The sequence below is a fragment of the Ambystoma mexicanum genome, chromosome 10, assembly GCF_040938575.1.
Source record: "Ambystoma mexicanum isolate Mex_15411 chromosome 10, UKY_AmexF1_1, whole genome shotgun sequence".
Taxonomy (NCBI): domain Eukaryota; kingdom Metazoa; phylum Chordata; class Amphibia; order Caudata; family Ambystomatidae; genus Ambystoma; species Ambystoma mexicanum.
Genome location: NC_090932.1, coordinates 899,442,535 through 899,462,979, shown reverse-complemented (window position 1 = coordinate 899,462,979; position 20,445 = coordinate 899,442,535). Strand labels below are relative to the sequence as shown.

The window sequence follows — 20,445 nt, the reverse complement described above, 5'->3', positions numbered from 1 at the left end:
GCATGTGGTAAATAGGACAATGTACATAATCATCTTTGTACTATGCCCAATTTTATCTTTCATTTCCTTTCAACTTGCAGCGTTTTATTTGGTGTTGCATTGAATAGGGCTGTTTATGATCAACAGCCCTGGTTCTCCTAGGTCATATGTGGAATGAGCTGAAGGTGTAGGAATTGCCTATTAAAAATGCATCTGCAAACAGAAATGTCACCAAAGAGCTCGTGCATTTACAGCCCTCATCCATGACAAACATCCAATTCTATGGCCTATATTTGCCATACTCTTAAACCTCCCCATGGGTCTGATATTTAGATCCAACCTGAAAACAGAGTTACCCCAAGAATGGGAACTGATTGTTGAGAATGTAGAAGACTCAGTGACGTTATCCTGCTTTCGTTCATCCCTTGGTTCAGTGCTTTGGTTCTTGCTGTTTTTCAAACATCCCAAACATGCTGTCTTAAAGCTGTTTCCCAGCTCTTTGACGCAGTATGCCATACAAGCAATGGCCCAATTCACACAGCCACATCAAACAAAAACGCATTTGTTTACTATAAGGACTGTGCTGGGGCTTTGAGACGAAACAAAGTAATAATTGGTGAATGCATTCTCTGCAATGTTCTCTAATTGTATAACTGTTTATTATGTGGCCTGCTGCGGGAAGTAGATTAACAGAGGCAAGCACTCCACCATGTGCTTTCAGATAAACATTTGTGAATTACCTTTTTTTAGAAAGGTAGAAACATTTTAAGACCTCTGAAGAGCAGCCCTCTAAGGACCAGAAAATCATCATTGGAAGATTTATTTCAGCCCTTTCTTCATTTGTCCATTGAAGTCCTGCCTTTCTGTAGATTCCCTGAAGAACTTCATCAGTCTCTCCACCCTTGGGCCGGTGGCAACAAACAGTCCCAACTTCTGCACAAAGATCCAGCCTCTGGAAGTGCTTCTAACAGTCCTGGAACCATCCTGTGGGCTAGCCAGATGTTGTCCGGGGCTACTTCGCTGCATCAGTCACTTCCCCGAGTTGAGCCTTTGGCCTCTGCAGATCTTGAGATTATGGAACAAAGATTTCCCTGAAGTTGCAGATCCAACTCTTGCAGGACAAGTTTTTGTTCCCACCATGAGTGTCGCCTTCCACCATTTTCTTCAATTGTCCATCGCTGTTTACCACCTACAACACGTACTGGGAGTCCTCTGAGATTGTCGCCGGAGTGATGGTCTTAAAATCGGTGTGTCCTGTGTGTGCAGCTGTCCAGAATCCAGTCCGTTGGAGCATGGAACTGCGAACTAGCCGGATTCAATAATCCGACGCCTGAAGTGACTGCTGCACCCGTGACCCCTGGGGTTCCTACAACCTAAGCAAGGCACACATCGAGAAGGCAAGCGATTTCGGGAACTCCTATGTTATGTTATCTTGCATTTGTGTAGCACCTACTGCCGTAGTTCATGGCACCAAAGCGCTTCTACCTGTCAGAGAGGCAAAGGAGGAGTATGACAGAAAATTAAGTAGTGGTAGGGAGGAGCAACGTCACAGTAGCATGAGGGAGAGGGACAGATACGGTGGGTGCTCAGGAAGCTATGAGAAGGAATAAGTGGGAGAGCTGTGTCCACAGTTGGACCACATTTTTGGTGGGATCCAACTGTATTCTATGGGGGCTCATCCTCAAAAGGAGTGAAAGCCGGAGAAGAGATTTTCCATGTGCCAGAAGGCATGTCTGGAATCTACTTGCTGCATGGTGAGCTGGGGCATGTTGAAGCCAGGACCAAGAAAACCCAGGAGGCATATCCTTCTACCTACTTCCATAGTGCCCCCAACAACATTTGGCAGTGGTTGTAAGACGAAAATCCAAATTTGCCAAATGTGCAACAGCTTGCTAAAAAGTGAGCAAAATAACTCTCATTTTTTGCTTTCCCTTGTTTGTCATGGTTACCAAAACCCTAGGCATGTGTGCAAAGTGCTTAAACACCAAGCCTGTCTAAGGTTTAGCCCTGGTCAGATTACAAAGCCTTCCACAGTGTCCTGGTGCGCCAAGGCATGTAGAAACCATGCCCAAGAAAACACAGTTTTGAAAGCCCCTCTATTCACTCCACTAGCCCCAGACAGCCACAAACAACCAGGTTCTATATATGGGGAAATCTGGTAAGGAAATTAATTTGGGCATATTTAACAGAGGGTGGGATGTCAACAACAGCCTTTTGGGAGCAGAAACCCAAGTCCAGCTTTCCACGCGGTTCCCAATTCCTGCTAGGCCCTTCAAGGTAATGGTTATATTGGTGTGTGAGGCTGAATACTCTTAGGCTGGGTGCTTATGGGAGTTAATATACATAATCCCACATTTGACAAGCCTTCTCACCCTGGTCTGCAGTTACTGTGTCCTGTTAATAGAGGGCATCATGCGAAAGCTAGGTCAAAACAGGGGTATATGATCTAATTATTAGATTAGGTTTCCGAGTCTACCTTTCTGGTTGTTTAATTATGTTGGCGTGTTTAGGGGGTTGCTACCAGCTGTCTTACGACAGCTTCACAGGCGCTTAAAAGCAAAACATTATAATGAAACCTCAACATAATATAACATGAACTATCCAGCTAATATAAAAGGAAACCAACATCATACACCCACTGCCACCTCTCCCGAAGGAGGGAATGAGTTCATACAGTAGCACTCGTATACATTCTAGTCAACGTGCATTTAGCTTTGGGAAAAGAACACATTGATCCCAGCAGAACAAGACATTACACAGCATGTTTATACAGCTCAAAACATGGCATGGCCTAACATAGTGTAGCATACCAAATCTAAATGAATGTAGCATTTCAAAACTGGGCATGGCATAGAAAATGAAGCTTAGCGCAGACAATAAGCACATTGCTAGGCATCACAAACAAAAAATGATGCAACCCAGCAGAAACGGCACCTATGGTGGTCCCTGAGTGAATTGAAGTACAGGTGGTGAGTAAACATACCTGTTTTGGCCCCCGTTTCCATAGGGTTCTATGAGTTTACAATCCTAGCCCTATATCTCTCTTGCCTAGCCTTGAACGGTGGTGTTCTGGTCTGGCATCCTCCCCATAGTCTCCCCTAAGGTGGTTGGATTGGGAGAGGGTCTTTTAAATACTTCCTCCTTCTGTTTTTAAAACTTTGGAAAACCTAGCCTATTGTGTCCTGAAGCTATCACTTGTGCAATCTTCCTAAAGAGCTTCCTAGCCTCCTGAAAAAAACCTTTTATTGGGACATTTGACTCTAAAGGCACTAGGCCCCGACTTTATCTAGCTAGGGAAAGACTTCTTAAGGTTAGAACCTTAATCCTAGGCTTTTGTATGGTGTTTACATACTTCTTTATTCTAAACCGATTTGTTTTTCAAAGTATGGTTTTCATTTCTTTATTCACTTGCTTTGCTAAATTTACAGTACATTGGAAGGTGATTCAATAGATTGCCTTTCTCCTGCAGATTCCTCATCTGATAGATATTCCATCCAGCTCTGCTACTTCAGAACATTTTGGACAGGGGGCGTTATTGGACCTCGACTCTGTCATCGATCCGTCTTGCTCGGCATCTGATCGTCAGCTGACGTGACGTGACGTCCGGTGTCGTACGTATACTTCTCCAGCATGGGGTCTGGCATGGATTCACATGCTCATGAATATTCCCCGTCGTCAGGCTGGGAATCCTCGGTAAAGAAAAAACCAGTATCAGTTTCGTTTCTGATCTGTCTTTCGTAGTAATAACCAATCACTGGTCTCTGCGTCATACTGACCACAGCCAATGACTGCCCTCTACCTAAGCACCGCCTCTGGCAGCCATCTTCAGATTTTTACCGCACATTCATGTGTTGGGATCCTCGTGCTATTGCTCTCGAGCGTTAGTGCTATTTTTTCACGTTTTTTCTCAAAAACTTCGTTTTTTTCGGTCAAAAGAGCCTCAAGCTCCACCGACTCTCCATCCGATCAACGGGGACCCGTGTCGGATTCGTCTGCACCCCTCAAGGGTGAAGATTTCGTCGAGCTACGTTTTTGGAGGACTCCAGAAGCTTCTCAGGCCCGGACATGGCCCTGGAGAAGGGAAGCTCGACGCCCAGAAAGCTGTTCAGGGTCTGCCCTGGATGCCAGCTGCAGAACGTCTTTAAGGAGGACGAACACTCCTTTTGTCTCTACTGCTTACATGAGGACAAGACGCACGTGGAGAAGGACTGTGCGTTTTGCGGCAATATGTCGGAGCGGACCATGAAGGACCGCCATCAACGCCTCGCCAACTGGCTGGAAGGGAAGAGCCCGTCAGGCGAGAAGAAGAGGAAGAAATCCGAGCGGTCTTCTAAGACCTTTGAGGACGCCCCGGCGACGGGGGTCCAACACAAGGCTAAGCACCGCAAGTCCGCTGGCACCGGGAGTGCCGAAGGGTCGGGCTCTACGTGCGCCAGGCAGGGCGCACCCTCCCCGGCACCTTCAGCCACGAGCCAACGCTCTGGGTCGGGTAAGAGGAAGGACGAGCACCCGGCGAGGCTCCTGGAGAGGCCCCGGTCGAGCTCGAAGGCCCCATCGGAGGGGGAGCGAGGCAGTGTCCCCCCCCCCCCTCAAGGATAAGGCGGTGAGCGCACCTAAGGTGGTGAAGGCCTTAATCCATCCGGCCAAGCCCTCTATCGATACTGTCGCAGCGGCCCTGGCTCAGCCTGTGAAGGCTACACCAGTGGTGGCGATCTCGGGGCTCAGAGTCTCCCTGCCACCTCGGAGGGAGTCCTCTTTTGTGCCCATCGATAGGACCCCCGTGAAATCCCCGGCGGGGAAGAAAAAGGGGGGGCAGGGCGTCGTCGTAGATTCGGCTCCAACCTCGGAGGAAGAGCTGATCGAGGTCTTAAGCCACGGCCTTGCCGTGGATGAAGACCGGTCCGTCGGGATGGATCCCGACGCAGGTGACGACGATATCATCGAGGGTGCCGACGGGGCCCCTGATCGCCCGTCGGATTCCCCTCTGCCAGCGCCGCAAGACAACTTGGCGGCCATTTTGTTGGCTATACAGTCCTTATGCTCAGAGATAAGGACGAGACTACCGTTGCCGACGGAGGAACCTCTCCCGTCGGGGGATCCTGAACCGGGACCTTCGGGTGTTCCCCCGCCCAAGAAAAGAAGGATTCACCCTCCACCTCCTTTTCAGCTGTCGCGACCCGTCCAGCCCTCCTCCCCGTCCACCCGAGGGGATGATACGGGGACTGACACGGCAGCGACGGGTACGGACGACGAGGTATACGAGGATCTGCCGTCGTCACCTCCCACCAGGGCTTCTCCGCCCAACGAGATTGGATCGTTCCACTCCATGATCGCCAGGGCATCCGAGCTTTTCCAACTCTGCCCTGAGGAGAAGAAAAAGGAAGGATTCCTTTATCAACGGCGCGAGGCCAAGAGGAAGACGGTCCTCGCGGTGCCTCTACTGGACGACATTTGGGATGAGGGCCTCGCCCTCCTCAAGAACCCTTCCACGACGCCAGCTAGAAGAGACCGGTACGAGAAGAAGTACCGGGTCCCGGACGCGGCCCCCCCGTGCCTCCGGGCGCAGCCTACCCCGGACACCGTCGTCTCCGCGGCGGCCAGGAAGAAAGCGGGGGGGGGGTGCGGCCTCCACATCGACTTCCCCACCGGACAGCGAGGGAAAGAAATTGGACGCTATGGGACGCAGGGTCATCTCGTCTGCAGCGACGACAATTAAAGCGGCCAACGCCTTGGCTATCGTGGCCCGCTACAACAGGGAGCTATGGTACAAACTGGCTCCCCTGCTGGACTTCCTACCGGACGACAAGAGGGCGGATGCCCTGGAGATCCTACAGGAAGGTGAGGTGGCGTCGGACCACGCCATCACTATTGCGACGGACATCGCCGACACTGGGTTTCGCCAGTTGGGCAACGGCGTGTGCCTTAGGCGGCGTGGATGGCTCAAGGCTACGGACTTCCGTCAAGACGTACAGACCAGAGTCCTGGACATGCCGTTCGATGGGAACAACCTGTTTGGGAAAACAGTGGGCGATTCCCTTCAGGCCATTAAAGCGGACACTGAGACGGCCCGGGCCCTTGGGGTTCTGCAGCAACGACGGACGCCCTTTCGGAGCAGTGGAGGCAAGGGCGCCTCCAAAGGTTCCGGCGGCGGTTTCTCCACCTACCGTCAAGCGGCCCGCTCGTCGTCTCAGGAGGCCTACAGAGGACGAGGCAAGTCTGGCGGACCCCGCCGTCGTCGCCAAGGAGGTCAAGGCGGCAAAGCCTCGTCGAAACAGGATTGAACCGGCCGTGGGTCGGGCCCCCGCCGAAGCACCCCGGTGGGAGGCCGGCTGGCGAGCTTCGTCAGCGTGTGGGAGTCCATCTCCATCGACCGTTGGGTGCTGGACGCCTTACCCCGGGGCCACGCGCTCGAGTTTCAAAGAAGGTGCCCGCGCGTCCCCCCCGTGGCCTGGAAAGAGCTTCACGTCCCTCAGCTTCTCCTGGAGGTAAAGGCGATGCTCAGGAAGGGCGCCATCGAACTCGTCCCAAAGAGGCTTCGGGGCTCCGGAGTTTACTCGAGATACTTCCTCGTGAAGAAGAAGATGGGAGGATGGCGCCCCATCCTAGACCTGCGACGTCTGAACAAGTTCATCAAGGCGCAGAAGTTCCGGCACGTCCTGGGTCAGCTGGAGGAAGGAGACTTCCTGTCGTCGTTGGATTTGGAGGATGCCTACTTCCATATTCCCATCCTAAAGGGGCACCGAAAATTCCTCAGGTTTGTGGTCCAAGGGCGTCACTACCAGTTCAAAGCCCTCCCCTTCGGACTACGGTCGGCACCCAGGGTATTCACCAAGTGCCTCGCACCGGTGGCGGCGCAGCTGCGCCGCGAGGGGATCCACGTCTACCCCTACCTGGACGACTGGCTCATCCGAGCCAAGACGAGGGAGCTCGCCGTGGAGCACACGGCAAGGACCGTCCAACTTCTCACGGACCTGGGATTCTCCGTGAACTACGCCAAGTCCCACCTGGTACCCGCGCAAAACGCACTGTTTCTGGGAGCGAAGCTCGACACAGTGTCCCTTCTGGCCTCCCCGTCGGAGGAAAGGACCAGGTCCATCCTGGGCAAGGTACAGCGGATGTTGGTTTCCGACGCGGCCAAGGTGAGGTCCATCAAGTCCCTCCTCGGAATGATGTCTTCTTGCATCTACCTCATTCCCATGTGCAGGCTCCGGATGCGCCCGTTGCAGGAGTTCCTGGACGCGCGCTGGATCCAAACGACGGGCGGCTTCGAGGAGAGGATCACACTCAATGAGAGTTTCCGCCGAGCGGTCCGGTGGTGGGGCACCCGCGCGCATCTGACGGCGGGCATGGACTTCCAGACCCCAGACCACCAGGAGACAGTGACCACGGATGCCTCCCTGGAAGGGTGGGGAGCGCACACCAAAAGTCTGCACGCAAGAGGCCTTTGGCTCCCGACGGAGAAGTCCCTCCATATCAACGTCCTGGAGCTCCGTGCAGTGGTCTGGGCCCTCAGGTCCTTCCTTCCGTCCCTCAAGGGCAAGGTGGTGAGGATCTTCACGGACAACACCACCACCATGTTTTACATCAGGAAACAGGGCGGAACCAGGTCCCCAGCACTGTCCAAGGAGGCGCAGGACCTGTGGCATTGGGCCGTCGCCCAAAGGATGTTTCTGGTGCAGTTTCATCTGGCAGGGATAAAAACACCATCGCCGACTCACTCAGCAGGGAGCTGCGCTCGTGCCACGAGTGGGAACTACGGCAGGATCTAGTGGATCGCCTCTTCCAACGGTGGGGCACACCCCAGATCGACCTGTTCGCGACGGCGACGAACTCCAAGTGCCGGAGGTTCGCCAGCAGGTTTCCCCAGGCGAGGAGCATGGGCAATGCTTTCTCGTTCCCCTGGGAGGGCCTGTTCCTCTACGCGTTCCCTCCTTTGCCACTGCTAATCCGGCTCGTCAACCAGCTCAAGAGGTCACGGTGCAAGATGATCCTCGTCGCACCTGCGTGGCCGAGGCAGATATGGTTCCCGGACCTTCTGGACTTGTCAGCGTCCCCGCCAATCAAGCTGCCGGTGGACGCGGATCTACTCTCCAGGGAAGGAGGCGCCATCCTCCACCACGACCCGAAATCGCTGAACTTGCAGGCCTGGCTCCTGCAGCGCTAGAGTTTGGAGGATACGACATACCGGCCGACTGCAGAGAGGTTCTTGCAAAGGCCAGGGCGTCCTCGACTCTTAAATGCTACGGACACAAATGGAAGAGGTTCTCTGTCTGGTGCCACGCACAGAAGATTAACCCTCTACGGATTACGGCTCCCCAGGGACTGCCGTACCTGCTGACGCTGGCCAAAGCTGGACTGGCACTCGCGTCCATCAAGATTCATCTTGCTGCGATCTCCCGATACACCAGAACCACGGGCCGGACTTCCTTGTGGTCTCATCGTCTGGTGAAAGAGTTCATGAAGGGACTGTTCAGATCGTTCCCGCCGGTGAAGGCGCCGGCCCCGGCGTGGGAGCTCAACGTGGTGCTGACCAAGCTCATGGGACCTCCGTTCGAGCCTCTGCACTCGGCCCCGTTGAAATTTCTGTCGTGGAAAACAGCGTTTCTTGTGGCCATCACCTCCGCACGACGGGTGGGAGAGATCCAGGCCCTTTCCTGCAAGGCCCTGTACTTGACTTTTCACGACACGAGGGTAGTGCTCAGGACGCACCCCTCCTTCATGCCCAAGGTACCGTCGGACTTTCATCTCAACAAACCCTTGGTGTTGCCTGTGTTCTTCCCGTCGCCTTCGTCGCCGGCTGAGAGGACTTTGCACTCGCTGGATGTGGCTAGAGCGCTGAAGTTCTACGTGGACCGCATGAAGTGTTTTCGGAAGACGTCACAACTCTTTGTGAACTTTGGACCTGTCAATCAGGGGAAGGCTCTCTCGAAGGCTTCCATTTCCAGATGGCTCTCCGGCTGTATCATGTACTGTCATCGGTTGGCAAACCGACCGCTGCCTGCCCGTCCGAGAGCCCATTCCACCAGAGCGATCGCAGCTACCACGGCGTTCCTTTCTGGTGTGCCCCTGCTGGACATATGCAGGGCTGCTACGTGGAGGTCAACGCACACCTTCACGAAATTCTACTGCGTCGATCGGGATTCCAGGGAGGAGTCCAGGGTCGGCCAAGCAGTGCTGCGCAACCTGTTCGCCTGATGTGAGCCTGGTGAGGAGGTAAGATGCTTAATGTTGAGTTTGATGTAATGCTTAATGTTGAGCCTTGGCCACCTCCCGTGGTTGTGCATGTGTGTACTGCTATGTATTCTTTATTCATGAGCATGTGAATCCATGCCAGACCCCATGCTGGAGAAGGAACAAGTTACTTACCTGTAACTGTTGTTCTCCAGCATGGGTCTGGCATAGATTCACATGTGAACCCTCCCGCATACCCCTCTGCGGCTCTTCACTTGGTCATACTGCCACTTCACGTGCTTCCAAATCTGAAGATGGCTGCCAGAGGGGGTGCTTAGGTAGAGGGCAGTCATTGGCTGTGGTCAGTATGACGCAGAGACCAGTGATTGGTTATTACTACGAAAGACAGATCAGAAACGAAACTGATACTGGTTTTTTCTTTACCGAGGATTCCCAGCCTGACGACGGGGAATATTCATGAGCATGTGAATCCATGCCAGACCCATGCTGGAGAACAACAGTTACAGGTAAGTAACTTGTTCCTTCATCACTCCGGCCCACACCTCCGTTCCTTTTTTCCACACGTTAACACGCTGTTTTGGAACACAGGTTGAGTCTTTGACTCATTCACTGTTTTTCATCAGAAAACATTTTTCTAATTCCTTGACGCAAGATGTCGGTCGCTCGGGTTTTCGGGTTGAAGCAATGTACTGACTGTGGCACCAAGATGTCTATCACTGACCCACACGATTTGTCTCTGGTGCCTCTGCACTGGTCATGGGATGGAAGGGTATCCGTTGTGTGCCAAGAGGAAGCCAAAATACCTTTGCGATCAAGCAGCTGAACTCGTTCTTGGTCGACTGCCCTCTAAATCACTGGCAACGCTGCGGTCCTGAGAGGCCGTAATCGAGGGGTACACCCCTGAGAAAGAACATCGGCAGAAGAAAAAAGAGTCTGACTCGAGGAGCCATTCTTCCTTGTCCTTGCCCGAAAGAAAAGGTGTCACCGCTGCAGTTGGGACTCTTATTCGTCGACGGAAAACGGTAAGCCGTCAGCAGAGCCTACCACCCACAAAGAGCGGGAGGATTTTAAGACCTCCATGCTCGATATGTTCAAAGAGCATGCTGCAGTCGGCACGACTAACCCCCCAAACCTCCACGCAGCAGGCCTTGGAGCCAAGAGTAGCGCTCAGCATTTACAACCCCTCTCGTGTTCCTGTGCCAGTGCCATCGGCGTCCATAAACCCTTCGACACCGAAGGAGGTTCAATGGTACTCGATGCTGGATCAACACCAGGCATCCAAGGATGTGGATACTACAGAGTCTCGACACCTATCGATGGCCACCCTGTCTGCGCAGAAGGACAAACCATCCACAGCGACGGTAGTCGATAAGCCTTTTACCCTGCATTCCCGGTCCAAATCTTTTGACTACATGTCTGGTATATTCGGCGCAGATGACATGGTGGACCGAGGGGTTGTCGACCCCATTTACATGGGCACGGGGGGTGTTGATTATTTTGAGGAACTCAACCAGCTCTTACAGCTGACTCAGAGCCTCCATGAAGCCAGTGGTCTAGATACCTCTCAAGACCTGGAATTTCAACAGGCCCAGCCCTATACTCCTAATTGATCAAAGTTCGGGACTCTGGTAGAAAGGGTCATTGACACATTGGGCTTGCACTCGTCAGTGAAGGGGTACGACCTCACTGATATCTTGGAAGGAGGTCTGGCGACGGAATGCAATATGCCTTAAAATCATGCCATTGCTGACACGCTAACTGCTCTGTGGCAGCATCTGTGTTCTATTCCCCCAGTAGGATCCACCCTACCTTTCATACCTCTCATCTCACCCTTCCCCGGAGAGGCTTGTTATGGAGACTGCTACCATCTCTTCAGACCAGCTGACTGGGACGCTAAAAAGGTTGATACTTTGGCTAAAAAGGAGTTTACTTCGGGCAGTATGGCCCTCAAGGATAACAATCTGGCAAGCAGCTTTGCCAAGTACTCTTTGGTCTTTGGACAACACTGGAGAATCCTACGCAGTATGTCCTTGCGTGGGAAATGCATGAGGGCTTCCTACAGCTTGTGGAGGCTGGGAAAGAGTTGGCCAGACAGTCGCTGCGAACAGGCCTGGTCATTGCAGACTGTGTTGGTCGTTCTATGGCGTCAGCAGGAACCCTTGGGAGGCAGGCCTGCTTGAAAACTTCTGGCGTTTCTCCTAATGTCCAGGTAAATTGCTGGACATGCCCTTCGAGGACGATTTCATGTTTGGCCAAAAGGCAGACGATTCCTTAGAGAAATTTAAGGAATCCAAAATTGATGCTAAATCTTTAGGCCTAGATGCGTAGCAGGCCAAATCTGCCTTCAGCTTCGCCTTTAGGGCAAGGGGCTATTGGCGTATGCTCCTTATGACAGGAGCGCCCAGCTCCCACAGGCCAGGCAAGGGCATTGGCATTTCCCGTGCTCCAGAAGGGGCAGAGGGGCTTCTAAAGGCCAACAAGCAGTGGCGGGGGTGACCCAGCCTCCTAAGTCGCTTTGATTTCCCCTCCCACAACGTACCAGTTCGTGGACGGTTGACAGAGCATTAGCTCCAGTGGTAGGGAATTACTTCCGATGCCTGGGCTCTTTAGCTCAGTCGGTGGGGTTATTGTCTGCCATTTTAAGAAAACCGCTGGACAAATCCCCACCACCTCCAATCCAACCGGGACAGGAGCTCCAGGAAGAACTGCAAGTCCTGTTGTTAAAGGGTGCCGTGGAAAAGGTACCTCCCGAGCAGAGAGGATTGGCTTGGTATTCCAGGTAATTCCTGGTACCCAAGAAGGGATGAGTTCTCCGTCCCACTCTAGACCTCGGGGCCTTGAACAAGTTCCTTAGGAAAGACAAATTCAGGATGGTGACGTTGAGAGAAATTCTCCATGCTCTCGAACTACAGGACTGCCTGCTGTTCAGGACGTGTATTTCCATGTGCCCATCCATCGAAAGCACAGGAAGTTCCTAAGGTCCACCATAGGGGACACGCACTATCAGTTCAAGGTGCTTCCATTTGGTTTATGCTCTGCCGCAAGTCTTCACCAAGCTGATGGCGGAAGCTGCAGCTTACCTCAGGAGATCCAGGGTCCACGTATTTACGTACCTGGACGACTGGCTGATCCCAAGGGAAGTCAGCAGTACAGGTCTTGTCCCATCTAGAGGACACCTGCTTGCTGCTGCACAGGCTGGGCTTCTCCCTGAATTTAAAGAAGTCCCAAATGACACCAGTCCCAAAGCTCCAGTTCATCAGGGCAGTGCTAGACACCCAGGTTGGGAAAGCCTTACCTCCCAAAGAGTCGTCAGCTTGACACAAATTATCGACCTGTTCCGGAACCATGCTACACTACCAGCAGTGTCCTTCCTCCATCTCTTGGGTCTCATGGCCTCCTGCATTTTTTTTAGTGCCAGGGCCAGGCAGCACATGAGATCCCTGCAGTGGCTTCTCAGTCGTCTGTGGTCGCAGCACCTGTGTTCTTTCAGATCTCCTTGGGATATCTGCATCCGTGGTCAACATCCTGTCCTGGTGGGCGGATTGCAGCAGTCTCATGGCGGGGGAACCCTTCTGTCTTCCTTGGCATCAGACCCAAGTGGTCATGGATGCATCTCTGAAGGGTTGGAGCACTCACTGCAAGGATTTACAGGTGAGCGGTCTTTGGTCAGCAACAGAAGCCATGTGGCACATCAACAGGCTGGAGTTGCGAGCCATCAGGCTAGCCCTGAAGGCGTTTTCTCCGTCCTTGCAGGGTAAGCATGTCCTCCTCCTGACGGACAACACAGTGGCAATGCACTATCTGAACAAGCAAGGTGGCGTGCGCTCCTGCCCCCTCTGCACAGAGGCGATGATGCTATGGTTCTGGTTACCGGACGACCAGATCTCGGTCTCGCCAGTTCATCTGGTGGGCACAGAGAGCAGTTTGGCGGATGCTCTGAGCAGGCAGAGTATGGTCTTACACAAATGGGAAGTGTGCCGGGAAGTCCTAGAGGAGGTCTTCTCTCTCTGGGGTACCTTAGCAGTGGATCTGTTTGCCACGAAATCCAACAGGAAGTGCAGACCGTTTTGCCCGAGTGAATTCCCAGCGAACGGTGCACTGGGGGATGCGTTTTGGATGGATTGGACCTTCCCTCCATTCGCTTCCTCCGATTTCTGTCATTCCATGGGTTCTTCGGGGGTTGAAGAGGTTTCAAGCAACATTATCTTGATCGCACCGGACTGGGCGAGGAGGACGTGGCACTCCAACCTCTTGGATCTGTCTGACCTCACCATTTGCCTTGGCAGCCGGATCTCCTAACCCAGTCAGAAGATTGGCTAGTCCACCTGACCCCAGAATCCCTCATCCTACAGGTGTAACTTTTGAGAGGATGAGGTATGTTGACTGGGACCTCTCTGAGGAAGTGCTTGAGGTGTTGTTGGCTGCACGCAGACCATCTACAAGATCTTTGTACGCGTGCAGGTAAAGAAGATATGAGGCGTGGTGCAGAGGATGCGAGATTGACCGTATCTCTTGCCGCACCACTACAAAGACGGATTTCCTTCTGTCACTGGCTTCAGCAGAACTTTCGGTCACCACAGTCAAAGGATATTGGTGGCCTAGTCTGTGTTTAAGAGATCCCCGGATCAAGGTTCAGTTTTTACGATCCCGGTGATGGCACAATCCTGAAAAGCCATGTAAATAAGTTCCTGCCAACTCCCTTTGGTGTCCTGGATTGGGACCTTAATCTCGTACTGACATATCTGATGACGGCTCCTTTAGAGGCTATTCATACTTGTCCTTCAAGACTTCTCTCCTTAAGACTTATCTCCTTAAAACCAGCCTGTAGCTCACTCACTGAGACGGTGAGTGAGCTACAGGCCGTAATGCTGTAAACCGCCTTTCTATTTTTTTGTTTTTTGTTTTTTAATGGGAGAAAGTTTCGCTCAGGGTAAGGCCTGGCTTCCTTCCCACAGTTGTTTCCGAGTTCCACCTATCACAATCCATTAGCCTCCCGGTCTTCTAACCTCGCCTGCATTCTTCTAAGGAGGAGTAGCGATTTCATAGCATAGATCCCAAAAGGGAACTAAGTTATTACATTGCGAGGACATCGGGTTGTGGCTTTTTCTTTAGCCCCTTTGCTATCGGAATGCTACCAGTCCCCTAGAAAAGAATTGCCGGCAGGCATCGGTGCTCATTCGACTAGGGAAGTCTCAGCGTCAACAGCATTACAGAGGGGAGTCCATGTTCCGGATATTTGTCGCGCAGCGACATGGTCATCACTTCATACCTTTTAAGTACTATAGTCTAGTCTAGAAGTGGCTCATACAGCTGATGCTTGTTTTGGCAGGGCAGTGCTGCAGAATTTCTTAGTCTAACTTTCTGCCCGCCTCCTTCATCTACTGCTTTGGGAGGCTATCAGATTGGGAATCTGCAGGAGAAAGACAATCCATTGAAGGAGAAATGACTTACCGTAAGGTTCTTTCTATGGATTCTATCTCCCATCCATCCCCGCTCAGTCAGTGGTTGGCGCGCATCTCCTCTTTAACAATGACTTGGTGATGGTCCTCAGTGACCATTTTCTCCTCTTTAACAATGACTTGGTGATGGTCCTCAGTGACCATTTTCTGCCCTTCCTGTAACATGTTGTTTAAATAAAAAAAGGGGCGGTGGGGTTTCTGACGCTACTTTGTTAGTGTCTATTGCAAATTCTTCCTCATTAGGAGGCTTATGGTTATTTTATTTTTGTTGGCTTATTAGCCCGTTGTTATCTCTGTTCTCCTATGCAGCGTGATGTGCTCGGGGGGGGGGAAAGGGGGAACTGAGCGGTGGGACGTAGTGACAAAGTATAAATACAACGCCTGACGACACGTCCGGAACTGAAGATCGGATGCCGTGCAAGACAGAACCGACGATCCGATGCCGAGCAAGACGGATCGACGGCGAGTCGAGGTCCACTACGCCCCCTGTTGAACATTTTCCAAAGCAGCAGAGCTGGATGGAATATCTATCAGATGAGGAATCTGCAGAACAAGAATCCATAGAAAGAACGTTACGGTAAGTAATTTCTCCTTCTGACTGTATTTAAAAGTGAAGTGTCCATAATCTTAGCAGAGCACACCAAGGTGAATTTGTATATATTAGTTGTGAGTGTTTTAGTGGATTACTTACCTGTAGTTTTGCATTGATAAGAGTTGTCTAAAACCTAAATAAATAATTATATTTGTAATTCTGCCTAACGTATGTTATTAAGAATGCTTTGTCTGTGCTTAACTAAACACTTCCATTCACACCCTCATATGTATAAGCCCTGCTGTTCAGTTACATTACAGAGTGTATGGCAAGACATTAGAGTTTGTCCCTTTTCATTAGAATAGGGTAGCCTCTCAGAATCTGTCCACAGGGCTGATACTGAAAATCTATCTTAACACTTTGTGTCCCTATAAAAGTTTTCTTTGGCAACTTTGGTGTTGCAGTCAGCATGTGTCCCAAAGGGGCCGGTGGCAGCGGATATTTTTCTTCCATGTTTTAACTTTTCTTGTACACCTTTGCATTTTACTGCGTAATGCTGTTTAGTGTACTATATACTCTAAAATGGCGGTGCCAAAAGATTTTGGCCGGTCCTTTGTTTTTTTTTGTGTGCCTTAGCCTTCCGCCTGCCTTCTCGGGTACAGAATTGTCAACTATGGATAGACATGTCCCTGTCAAAGCCGCTGCTTTCCCAGGCAAAATGGTGTTTTGTTTGTGGCTGGGTCTGTCTAGACCCAGTCCACCACATCTCAGCCAAAGTGTGTCCGTTACTGGGCATATATGTTGGCCAGAGGCTGCCCATGATTGGACAGCCCCTGCCTGTTTGAATGGTTCAAATCCTTACCATTGGTGGGCCTGGGACGAGTTCAGTCCAAATCCTGGATTGGGAGAGGAACCTGTAAAAATGTTACTTACATCGTTATCCCATTACTAGAACATTTACCTGCAACCATTGACCTTTGCAACTCTTGTTTCGCGAATCACATAGTAAACCCTCCTACAGAGTGACTCATGTTGAACAGGCGGCCTTTGACACATGGCCCAACTTCCTATCAGGGCAGGACTTATTAATAATTATTGACCTTAATCTAGCTTGTTTTCTGATGGGTGTTCTATTTTCTACCAATTTACTTGCCTGTCTCCAACTAGTTCTTAATTGCTAACTGTTTTTTTTTTTGACTTAAAATTGATGAACTGTCTTAAAGTCAACGTACTGGTGTTCTGTAATCGTGTGAACATACTTACCTGAGGTTTTAATTGCTTAGAGTGTATTCAAAGGCCTAATAAATAATTGTACGTTTGTACATCTTCTGTCTAACTTTTTGTTAGAGTGCTGTGTTTGTGGGTGTCTAATTGTAACCTTAGAACCCCTCTCACATGTTGCTGAGGTCCAAGCCTTACTACGCCGCTATCCTACCTTGATTGATTTTGGCTAAACATCAGTGTCTTCTCCCTGTTCACCATAATATGGCCTCTCAGACTACACCCTTAGAATAATTCTAAAAATCCATCTCAACATTCTGCTTCTCACAGAATGGGTTCAACTACAACTTTGATTGGATTAATGTTAATACATACTGCATTTTCTTTACATTGCTCACACCATATGCGCTGGATAATGAGCATATGTTATTGTGAGGTTTACAGTATCGAACAGATCCCTCTGTTCTACCGTAACTTTATCTAGTCTTTGGTGTTAAAGTTCCCATTCTCTTCCTTGGTTATCAGAGTCTCCACGGACACTGCATTTACCCCGGATGTGATAGTGCCAACTATGCACCAATTATGATGAATACTATGGCAGCCAACAGAAACGCTGCCGTTTTATGTTCCCTTGTCCAAGATGCATGTGAATTTGAAAATAAAAATGGTCTCACTGTAGAAGGGTTTTCTTTACAGTGGGCCTGCACAGTTTCAATATTTGTGATGCAGTTAGTTATCCACTGTGTTTTTATGGCGCTTCCATTATATTGTCTCTACAAACCAGCATAAATCTAAACTGGTGTAGATATTCCGGTGTAACATCCTCCTCCCTATTATCAGGAAGCCTGGTGCGTTTTGTAGCATCACATTTGACGTTGGACCTACACAGGATCTGCATGCTGTCCTGCTTGAGCGAGATCAGCTTTGTTACTCTTGACTTACTACTTCACGTAGGCCATCTCATTATCCCTTCATGTAGAAGTGACATCTGGTGCTGGTCAACTGCCTTATCCTCTGTCAGGTACTGTCAGGATACAGTGACATATTCTGAATTACATTAGGTATGGGGAAAATTAGTATAGAAAGGTTTTTGGAAGCTATGATGAGTTTAATTTTAAAACAGCCAATTTTGCCCTTAACATTCATTGCAGTCTATGGAGAATGCCCCAAGCCAAGATGGAGGTCCTCAGTCTAAGTTCTGATTGGCTGGTGATTGTTTATAGGGAAGACAGTGAACATTCTAAACTGCCTTTCATCGTCTTTGCCCAGCTGAGAGGTCGTGTACTAAGCTGCTCCTGCTTAACTTGTTCAGGGGTTTCAAGTTCAAGCAGTCGAGCGGCTTCTTTGGAAAGTAAACCGGAATCTTTGTGGAGTTCGTTTTGGCACAGGACAGGAGTAAGAAGATTTCAAGTTGCCTAAGAAAATAAGTTTCCAAGACTCTTCACAAGATAAGTTCTTTAAAAACTCAAAACTCTTTATCTAATGTTCTTGTTGAAGAGTTAAATTGATTTTCAGGTTCATATGAAAACATTTAATAAGAACTGTAGTGCTATCGTATTTTTGGCTTTGCTACGCTACGTTATCTATCGAGCGCGTGGTTTTTCCGTTAACAGAAGCCTGCGCGTGAAAGTCTTGGCTTGAGAATCTAGCGCGAGCTCTTTGGTGTCGCGTGATACTATTGTGCGTGTGTTTTTTTCTAACCGTGGTTTCGACTTTAGCGCGTGTGCTCGCATCTTGGACTAAGCGCGTGTGGATTTTTCCCGCGGTTTCGACTTCAGCGCGGGTGCGTGTTCTCGCATCTTGGACAAAGCGCGTGTGGATTTTTCCCGCGGTTTTCGTTTTCAGCGCGTGTGAGTTTTCTCGCTCCTTGGATAAGCGCGTGTGGTTTTTCCCGCGCTTTAGTCTTCAGCGCTTCTACGTTCTTCACGCAGTTTGGATTTTTATGCATGTTCAAGATATTTCCCCTGGAAGTGAGGTAAACTGAGCAGTTTATAGTATCAGCTCAGAGTGCCACATTTTGGGTGGATTGTTGGGGGCTCAGCAGCTTCTGCAGACACCAGGATCTCAGCCTGACAGAATGAAAGGCCAATAAAAAAAAAAAAAAAAGTCTGCCCAGGCTGTATGAACCCCGACGATCCAGCCATGGAGGCGTTGGGAGAAATGGTTAGGGAAATTAGAGAAGAGTTACGGGTGGCTCATCTGGAATACTCAAATCTTAATAAAAGAATAGATGAGTTAAATTTAAAGGTAACACAAATACACGAAAAAGAAGTGGAAGTTTCGGGAGGTGCAGGAAACCCACCTGAGTTGGTGAGAGTAGGGGAAGAACAAGAACATAGGTTTCCAAGGGAAGTGGTGGGTGGTTTAGGAACTTTAGTTATGCCAATTCCTTTGGCTGCTCCTGAGCGTTTTTTGGGAGATCCGAGAAAGTTTCAAATTTTTCAGACTCAGTGTGAATTACATTTCTTAAGTCGTCCTGAGTTATTTTCAACGGATGCTTCCAAGGTCACATTTACATTATCTTATTTATCAGGAGAAGCCTCTGCGTGGGGAAGTCTTTTGGTGAGTCAAAAGAGTTTGGCTTTGAATAATTATTCCCTGTTCCAGGCCGAATTTAAAAAGATGTTTGATAAGAGACAGGTATCTTTAGAGGTAGATGGAGAACTACTGGAGCTGCGTCAGGGAGGAAAGGAGTTGATTTCTTATATCACTCAATTTAGAACTTTAATTTTAGAGAGTAGATGGCCAGAGGAGAAGAGGGCTTCCTTATTTTATCGGGGCTTAAAAGATGAATTGAAAGATGCTTTGGCTGGTGTTTTGGAACAACCAACTACTTTAGATGCTCTAATAAATTTGGTAGTTCGGTTAGATTTTCGTTTAACCGAAAGACGTTTAGAGCGTAGACGTTCTCAGGGAGAAGTTAGGTTTCCAGGAAGAGTAGAGAGATCTAAGGTTGAGGTGGTGAACAGGGAAGTTAAGTCAAAGGTAAATGAGCTGCAGAGTCGGGTGAGAGGTCTGTTGTCAAAGGAAGAGAAGACAAGAAGAAGGGAGAACAATTTGTGTCTATACTGCGGTAGGAGTGGTCATTTCATTGAAAACTGTCCTTTTACCTCCAAGAAGATCTTCAATTCTTCAGGCAGAGTACAACCAGTTGCTAACACGATACAGACAGCTGTTCCTCACATAACTGTGAACGTATCCTTAATGTTTGAAAAGAAAATCTTAGGTTCTGGGCCAATTATTATTGATTCAGGGGCTACAGGAAATTTTATGGACAGAGGATTGGCAAAGATTCTAGGTGTTCCTTTAGTGGCTAAGAAAGAAGTGGAGCAGGTAAGGGCAGTTGATGGTACATCTCTTTCTTCAGGTCCAATCACTCATAATACAGGGGTACTTGAGATGGAGTTAACTGGAGGTCCTAAGGAAACTATCTCTTTTGAATTTATTGACGCTCCAATCTTGAAAATAATCTTGGGTATGCCCTGGCTTACTCTGCATAATCCTAGAATAGATTGGAGTGCAAGAATTGTATCCCTAGAATCAACTTTTTGTAAGGAACATTGTTTCTTAGGAAAAAGTCATGAAGAGGAAGAAAGATTTGTGAATTCAGTTTCGTTTTCACTTGCAGAAAGAGGGGCAATAGGTTTTGATGTTGGAGCAGTAGTGGGTGAACTTCCTACTTGTTATCAGGATTTTTGGGATGTATTTGATGAAAAGGAAGCTGGAGAGTTGCCTCCTCATAGACCGTTTGACTGCAGGATAGATTTGGAGCCTGGAGCTATTTTACCTTGCAGTAGGGTTTATGCCCTGACAGAAAAAGAGAATGACTATTTGAAAGAATATTTAAAGGAACATTTGGCTAAGGGTTTTATTCGGCACTCTCAATCGCCGGCTGCCACACCATTGTTCTTTGTGCCAAAATCTGACGGTTCCCTCAGAACTTGTATAGATTATAGGGCGGTAAATAGAATGACAGTAAAAAATAGGTATCCGCTCCCTCTCATCTCTGAGATGTTAAATCAAATCCAAGGTGCCACCATTTTTTCGAAATTGGATTTAAGG

At 49.6% G+C, this 20,445-nt stretch overlaps 1 protein-coding gene across 7 annotated transcripts in view; it reads left to right on the top strand.

The window, feature by feature from the left end:
• Positions 1-20,445, top strand: part of ATP11B (ATPase phospholipid transporting 11B (putative)) — a 1,683,501-nt gene that overhangs the window by 960,309 nt on the left and 702,747 nt on the right. The window lies entirely within an intron of this gene.